General features: G+C 39.5%; 1 long non-coding RNA gene across 1 annotated transcript; it reads left to right on the top strand.

The window, feature by feature from the left end:
- The first annotated feature begins 1,451 nt into the window (after positions 1 to 1,451).
- LOC134635241 (uncharacterized) lies at positions 1,452 to 4,458 on the top strand. Its single transcript, XR_010094945.2, has 7 exons — positions 1,452 to 1,650; positions 2,340 to 2,451; positions 2,763 to 2,865; positions 2,980 to 3,131; positions 3,251 to 3,283; positions 3,588 to 3,771; positions 4,252 to 4,458. It is a non-coding gene; the product is annotated as an uncharacterized LOC134635241 (long non-coding RNA).
- Positions 4,459 to 6,743: the final 2,285 nt, after the last annotated feature.

Genomic DNA, 6,743 nt, shown 5'->3' with positions numbered 1-6,743 from the left:
CGGCGGCGACAAGAGACGAGATGAACAATAGAAAGCTCAGTCTCAGCTGTCTTCACTGGGGTGTTGTATAATATTTTGAGCAAAGGAAGGGACAGTTAAGAGCGGGGCAATTAGTCCACTCTCAAAAAATGTGACAATCAAGAAACTAGAATACAATCATACAAAGTTAAACTTCATGTTTCGGACTGCAGGACATAAGACATATACAGTAATTGAGTGCAAGGTCACATATCACTTTAATGGGGACCGCTCCTTAAAGCAGTGCTGTTGCTCTCCAAAAGGGGACGCTGTTTCCCATGATCTTACAGTGTCTGAACAGTGTGGCTGTTCCTGTTTATTGTAATGAACAGGAGACTCAGACCAAGTAACATTTAATTTAATACTAACATCCCTACTTGCACAAGCCTTGACTAAAGTCCTGCTTCTCTTCAGCTCAGCACATTAAATTGGACACTATTTAAGGAGAACAGCTGAGTAAATGATACCTCGGTTTAGTTTATTTCTAAGATCGTCATGGGAAAAATAACTGTGGTGGTGTAGCTAAATATTTAACTGTAATAAACAGCCCTACCATGTGTTCTGTAAAGTCTCCAAAACTGATGATGTTATGCATTGAAGAGATAAATGAAAGAAAAAGGCAACTTTCCATACTATTGTTTAAATGGAAAGTAGCCTTTACTGAATTAAATTGTGAGGCATTCTTTCCCAGATTTTAAAATGTCTCTATCTGATACACCCACAATTTACATTGGAGAGGTAAAAACTGCTGCACTTCAGTGTGAACTCCTGCTTAAAGACACAGGGAGAGAGAAAAGGACTCGGCTGGCAGCTCATGTGCATCGCTGTTGCTAAACGATGACTGATAGCTGATATCCAATCAGATTCACTTTGCAAGGATGTTTTCATTATGTCTGGAACATCAGTCATTATGTCTGACCTGCTCTGGATGGAGGAGATAGGACTTAGTGCAAACACGGGTTTGGATCCAACTCCTTTAAAGCAATCTCTGTAAATATTCATCAGGAGGGCAGCTTTAACAACCCAGATAGCAAGACGACATTGAATCTATGTTGATTTTTCATCCGAACCGTCGTATATGGTCGGGGTTGAAATGCCAATGTTGTAACAACATTGAAATACTGTGGTAAACCGACGGTCTTACTATAGAGACGTTGTAACAATGTTGATTCACCGTTGTTTTTTTGTCATTGATATTTGATCTATTTATAGTCGACCAGGTGACAACAACAACGTCGAGAAAACGTCTATTTATAGTTGACGATCATTCGGCTCCGGTCACCATCAAAAACCATCGATTTGTAGTTGAGCATTAAATTGCTTTGCAACTGATCGGGTATAAAGTACCAGAGAAAGTAGATTTATTGTTCATTTGTTATCAATGACTTGGTCTAGTTCACCAGCTTTAAAAAATCGTGTCTACGTGCAATTTATGTATAGTTGACCGGGAAATTAAAGCAGCGATCACTTGGACTATTCCGCAGCACCCCTCTCACATTGGTACACCCCCCCCTCCCCCGGTATTCATTGTCTTCTACAGTAGAGCGGGACATTTGATTTACTCTCAGCGGAATTGACCGGAGAAGGCATCAGTTCATGCACTGCACTGGCCTGCACCACGATTAGTATAAGGTAAGAATGAATGATTTTTTTTCCCTACTCATTATTTCCATGTTTGCATTTGAATAACAGTAAAAAACTCGTTAATGTTGTACATTAACGAGTTTTTTACTGTTATTTACGTTGCTCCCACAAAATGTGGGAGCCCGAAATTGTGTCTACTTCTTACAATCCGGCAACAAATAAATTGCACTGCGAACAAAGTATATCAACAAAGAAAACATTTTCGTTTCATAATTTCTTTGTTATATTCCCTTACAAAGCTAGCTTTAACGCTTCGAGGTTTCCTTTGTTCTTGCCGTCGCCTCGGCGCTTGACCCAGACTTTCGCTCTGTAGTTGCTTAGTACTACAAAAAATTCTAAATCTGTGATATATGATTGATAAACATAAAGTTAACTGTATAAACGTGTTCAATGACTTTGTTACTTTTGATGACTGGAGAGCACTCGCTTCAATGCGCACACGAAAACTTTAGACTCAGTTTGAATGCTCACGCAGCATGCCCATGTGACTGTACGTTGTACGCGCACCTAACTTTACGTTGCACGCGTACATGACTTTCCGTTTGTGCCTTAAATAATGAATAAGGCTACGTCCACACGTACCAGCGTATTTTTGAAACCGCTGATTTTTCTATGCGTTTGCACCTTTTGTCCACACGTAATGTATGTCTGGCCGTACATTGTGTTTGTATTTCCAGGCGCATTTCACGAAGCAGAACGCAGTCTTCAGAGATATCCACGTGAACGCTGTGATACGTCTGACCTTCAGTCCGAAGCTGGAACTCAGACCAGTCTTAAAAGAAAGCACAAGTAAAACTTTTTTATTCACAAACATATCTTTGATTGTTAAGAATTTATGATCTTGTCTTTTATACATATCTGTGGTGCTTGCATACTGCAATATCGCCACATAATATAGTCCAAAAAGTGGAAGTTTGTAAACTTTTTAAAAATGCAAAGCCGTGTACACTTGTGCACTTCAAAAATTCATTGTATACTGCACCTTCTTGCACATCTCTGTTTCCTGTGTGTGTTGTTAGAAATCAAACTAACTTTAGGAAACAATATGCCAAAAGCATATTTACAATTACTTAAGACCGTTTTTAATTTCTTTTCTTTAGACCAAATCCCCTGTACACATATACGGACTCAGAGGATGAGTTTTTTTGTGGGGAAAGCCTACAAAAAAACGGTTTCCCCAGGCCCCTCGAGTGAAAATACCAGGTAATAAAATACTGTCTAGTGTCTGTGTACATATCTGTGTCTGACACGAGGAAACTTTTTTTGACAAGTTGTCTGTATTCTTAAATACTTAAAAAATTATCTTTTTCTAAACAGCCCTCACCACTCCGCAGTCTGCCCCCCAGCCCACTGATAGCAACCATCATAATGCCCCACCCAGCTCCCGGCACCTTTCGCCACTCCGGCACAAACCAACACAGCTTTGCGATCTCGCCAGCATGCAGAGTCTGATGTCTTCCCTATAGATGGTATGCTTTTTAAAAAGCTTTAAAGCTGCATCACAATGTCATTGTACTCTTATCTAAAAAAAACAAAACAATTTATACTCCTGAATGTCATCTTGTTGTGATTTTTTTTTTTTCTGTAGATTCCAGAGACTCTGTGAGGCCACTATTACAAGGCAAGTTTGAAAATCTTGGAATTTCACAGTTTACATGGTATAACAAATATATGTAACAGGCAAAAACTAGTAAACACTTTTAGCAGTTACAAGAACTAACAAATGAATATCCAACAAAAGGGAATAGAAATACATTGTACTGCCAATACTTTGGTTTATTCTTTGTATGACTTGAAAATCAGGCTTTAGGGAAAACTAAATGACATGTTTCTATCATCAATTACATGAAGTAAACACACAGGCACTTGCATACACATTTAAGACATGAGACACGCTAATTCCATCTCATAAAATGTGTCTACAGGTGAGACGCTTTGCGTTGATTGGTGCTGCTGAACCACACTGGAGGTGCGAGTCCGCCGTGTAATGGTTTATGCCATTACAAAGGAGCTGGCCTCTGTACTCAACTGGGCAGGGGAAAAAAACAAAGGACCAGACAAAGCAAAAAAGGGCATTTAAAGAGACAGCACTGTGCAGATGCATATTTGGTAAGTTTTAACATTTATTGTAGTTTTATGAGCCTAAAGTGAAAAATAAAGGGATCAATTGATGTGCTGGGTGCGTTTCACATTTCCTATGTCTGTTTTTTGCTATATTACTTTGTCTTTCTTAATAACAAGACTTTCATGTCCGGTTAATCTGGAGATGGAGTCTTTGGTCTTCGGCTTGTTTTGTCCTCGGGTTGTACACTTTGTACAGCCTGAGGGCCCTATGTTTTCTTTTTCTTTTTCTTTTTTTTAAAGGATACACTGCACACCATGCTAAGACATATCACATTTTCAGCTTATAGCTCTTTGGGAATCAAATGCGGCAGTTTGCTGATTTCCGCCTGGTGACTTTCATGTTTATCAGCCTAGGAGTTTACATACTTTCTCCCTGCTGAAGACAATTAACAAGAGCTTATTCATGTGCTCTAATTCCCTTTTTTTGTCTTTGTTTTTTTGTGTGTGTGTCTATTTTTGTACTAGATGGCCTGGCGCAGCAGGTAGGGGCGAACTCTATGTCTGAGTTGGTCTTTGCTCAAGCAGTCCAGAAATGGCTCAGATATGATCCAGATCGTACGGGTGGCACGCAGGACGCACATCATCCATCCCCATCCCGGAGTAAATAATAAAAAGTGACGTGAAACATAGAAATGTAAATAGGAAACTTTGTCTTTTAATAAAGTATTTTGCAAATGATACATGTCTATTGACCTTTTTTGTTTTTTTGTTTTTTTCAATAAAAAGCAACTGTGCGAAAGAGGTGGAAAAGCAATACCATATCTCAACAGTGTTTCAATATCAGAATCTGACATTGTTTCAATGTCAACAGTGTTAGAAAATATAACGTTGAATCAATGTCAGGTTTCAACATTGATTCAACATCAAAACCTGACGTTGTTTCAACGTTAAAAATGGGTGCAAGAGTGACGTTGGGTCAATGTCACACTTCAACGTTGATTCAATGACGTCGCCTGATATTGACTCAACATTGTTTCAATGTTTCCTTGCTATCTGGGAAATGTCCTCTTACAGATCTTGAACCTTTAAATAAAACGGAGTGCTTGCAACTGTTTCTCCAGCCTATTTAAACACAGTTATTTTTATTTCCATTTGAAGAAAATAGATTAATTATGGTATGTGAAAGTGAAAAAAATAGAAATCTAAAGTTTATTTCCTTAAATCTTTCCTTTCTTTTTAGAGGCAGTAGAGTGTGAACTGATCAAGGACAGACAGAACAAGGCTTTCTTTTGACTATATGGTCCCTGGTTTTCTCCTTTTCATCCAAAAGAAAAAGCGAAAAAGTACTGATTGAAGGATGCCGCACCTCTACCTGCCCATCAATAAATAAAAACTAAACACTAGAGATCAAAATTGCGTGAGAGGAAAAGGAGAAACTGCTATAAAGATGAGTTCTCAAATTCAGGTCTTGTACAGTAGATTAGGAAGTCACAGTCCTTCAGTTTCTTGGAGTAACCCTGCATTTCCCTGTGATGAAGCCTTAAAGATCTGAAGAGCATCAAGAGACATATCTAAGAGAAGTGCCTTCAGTTTTTATTCATGTTCCTTCCCCTTTCTTTTTCAAGTGATCTGCAGCTTCAGAGAGAGGACGGTGAGGGAGAGGGATAGGGAGAGAAAGGGAGGCAGAGGGAGAGAGAGTGGAAGTGTTTTCCAATAGAAATGAGGCGAGTTGAAGTAGACTCTTCAGTCGGGCTGAGGCTGTCACTGCTCAGTTCAAAACATTCTGCCATGCAAAACAGCCAAAAGCCCCGCAAACCTGTTATATGACATTGCTTTGAACATCAGGAAGCTCATTCTCAAGCAGGTCAGACTCTTTAAAACTTTGAGAAAATGTAAAAAAAAATCGGTCCCGATAAATCAGTCTCGGGACTGCTAAGTTTTCACTTTCATTTGTGGGTGCAGAATTAGGTCCGGCATTTTATTTTTCTTTGTCAATAAAGATCATTGTCTTGCTTATTGGCAAGCCACGAGGAGTGAATTTGTCATAACCGCAAACATGCACTTCAACGACACACATGTACACACCCACGTACACACGAGCTCATGCGCACATACAGTTCTCATATTCTTGAGGACAGCTGCAGGGGTGTGGAAGCCTTGGGAAAATGGATTGTGGAATCAGGCCAATCAACTTCCTCTGTAGCCAGCACCTGTTTGTCTGTATCTGCTGCTGTTATTTCACAATACAGGGCGATTATAGAAATGCACAGAGATTAATACGGAGATTCTGTAAGCAAAGACTATAGATTACTGTCATAAACACTTTTTTTTTCCACGTGAAGTCACACCGTACAGTAAGTAGGTATGATTTTGTGCTTGCATGTTTGTCACTCGGATTTATTCAACAGAGATTATGCAAATTTGAGTCTATTACACATCCTGGCCTAATTCACTAAACCCCGTTCTAATTAAGACACACATCCACTATAAAAAAAAACAACAACACACGCTCCTACACAGACACACACACTACAATAATAATGTGTTACCTTGAAATATTCCCTGGACCAAAAAGAGAGATGAAGAGATGCTGAGATGATGACAGTTAATACGCCTTGATGTTTTTGTCACTTCGACAACAGAAATCTGTGTGTGTGTGCGCACATGTGTCAGTGTGTGTCATCAGAGAGGCTGTGCACGTGTGTGCATGAGCTGAGGGGGGGGTAGACGATCTTCTCTGAAGCAGCCCAGGCAGGCATCAGCACTCAATCATCCCAGATCTGCCAGACGACACCAGCAGAGAAAACACATTACCCGTGTCGTGTCGCCTCGTCTTCTTCTGTTGTCTTCTCTTTATTATATTTAGGGCTGCCTTGCCTCAGGGTCAGGTGACAATCTGCATTCTCTTTCTGCAAGTTTTCTCAAAACTGTCTGGAGTTTTTATATTTATTTATTTATTTATTTTTTTCATTTTATTTTTCAACCATTTTTTTTCTGCTGCTCCGTTAAAGGGGATC

This window comes from Pelmatolapia mariae, linkage group LG2 (assembly GCF_036321145.2).
Source record: "Pelmatolapia mariae isolate MD_Pm_ZW linkage group LG2, Pm_UMD_F_2, whole genome shotgun sequence".
Taxonomy (NCBI): domain Eukaryota; kingdom Metazoa; phylum Chordata; class Actinopteri; order Cichliformes; family Cichlidae; genus Pelmatolapia; species Pelmatolapia mariae.
Note: the sequence above shows the minus strand (reverse complement) of the source record. Positions and strands in the feature narration are given on the sequence as shown.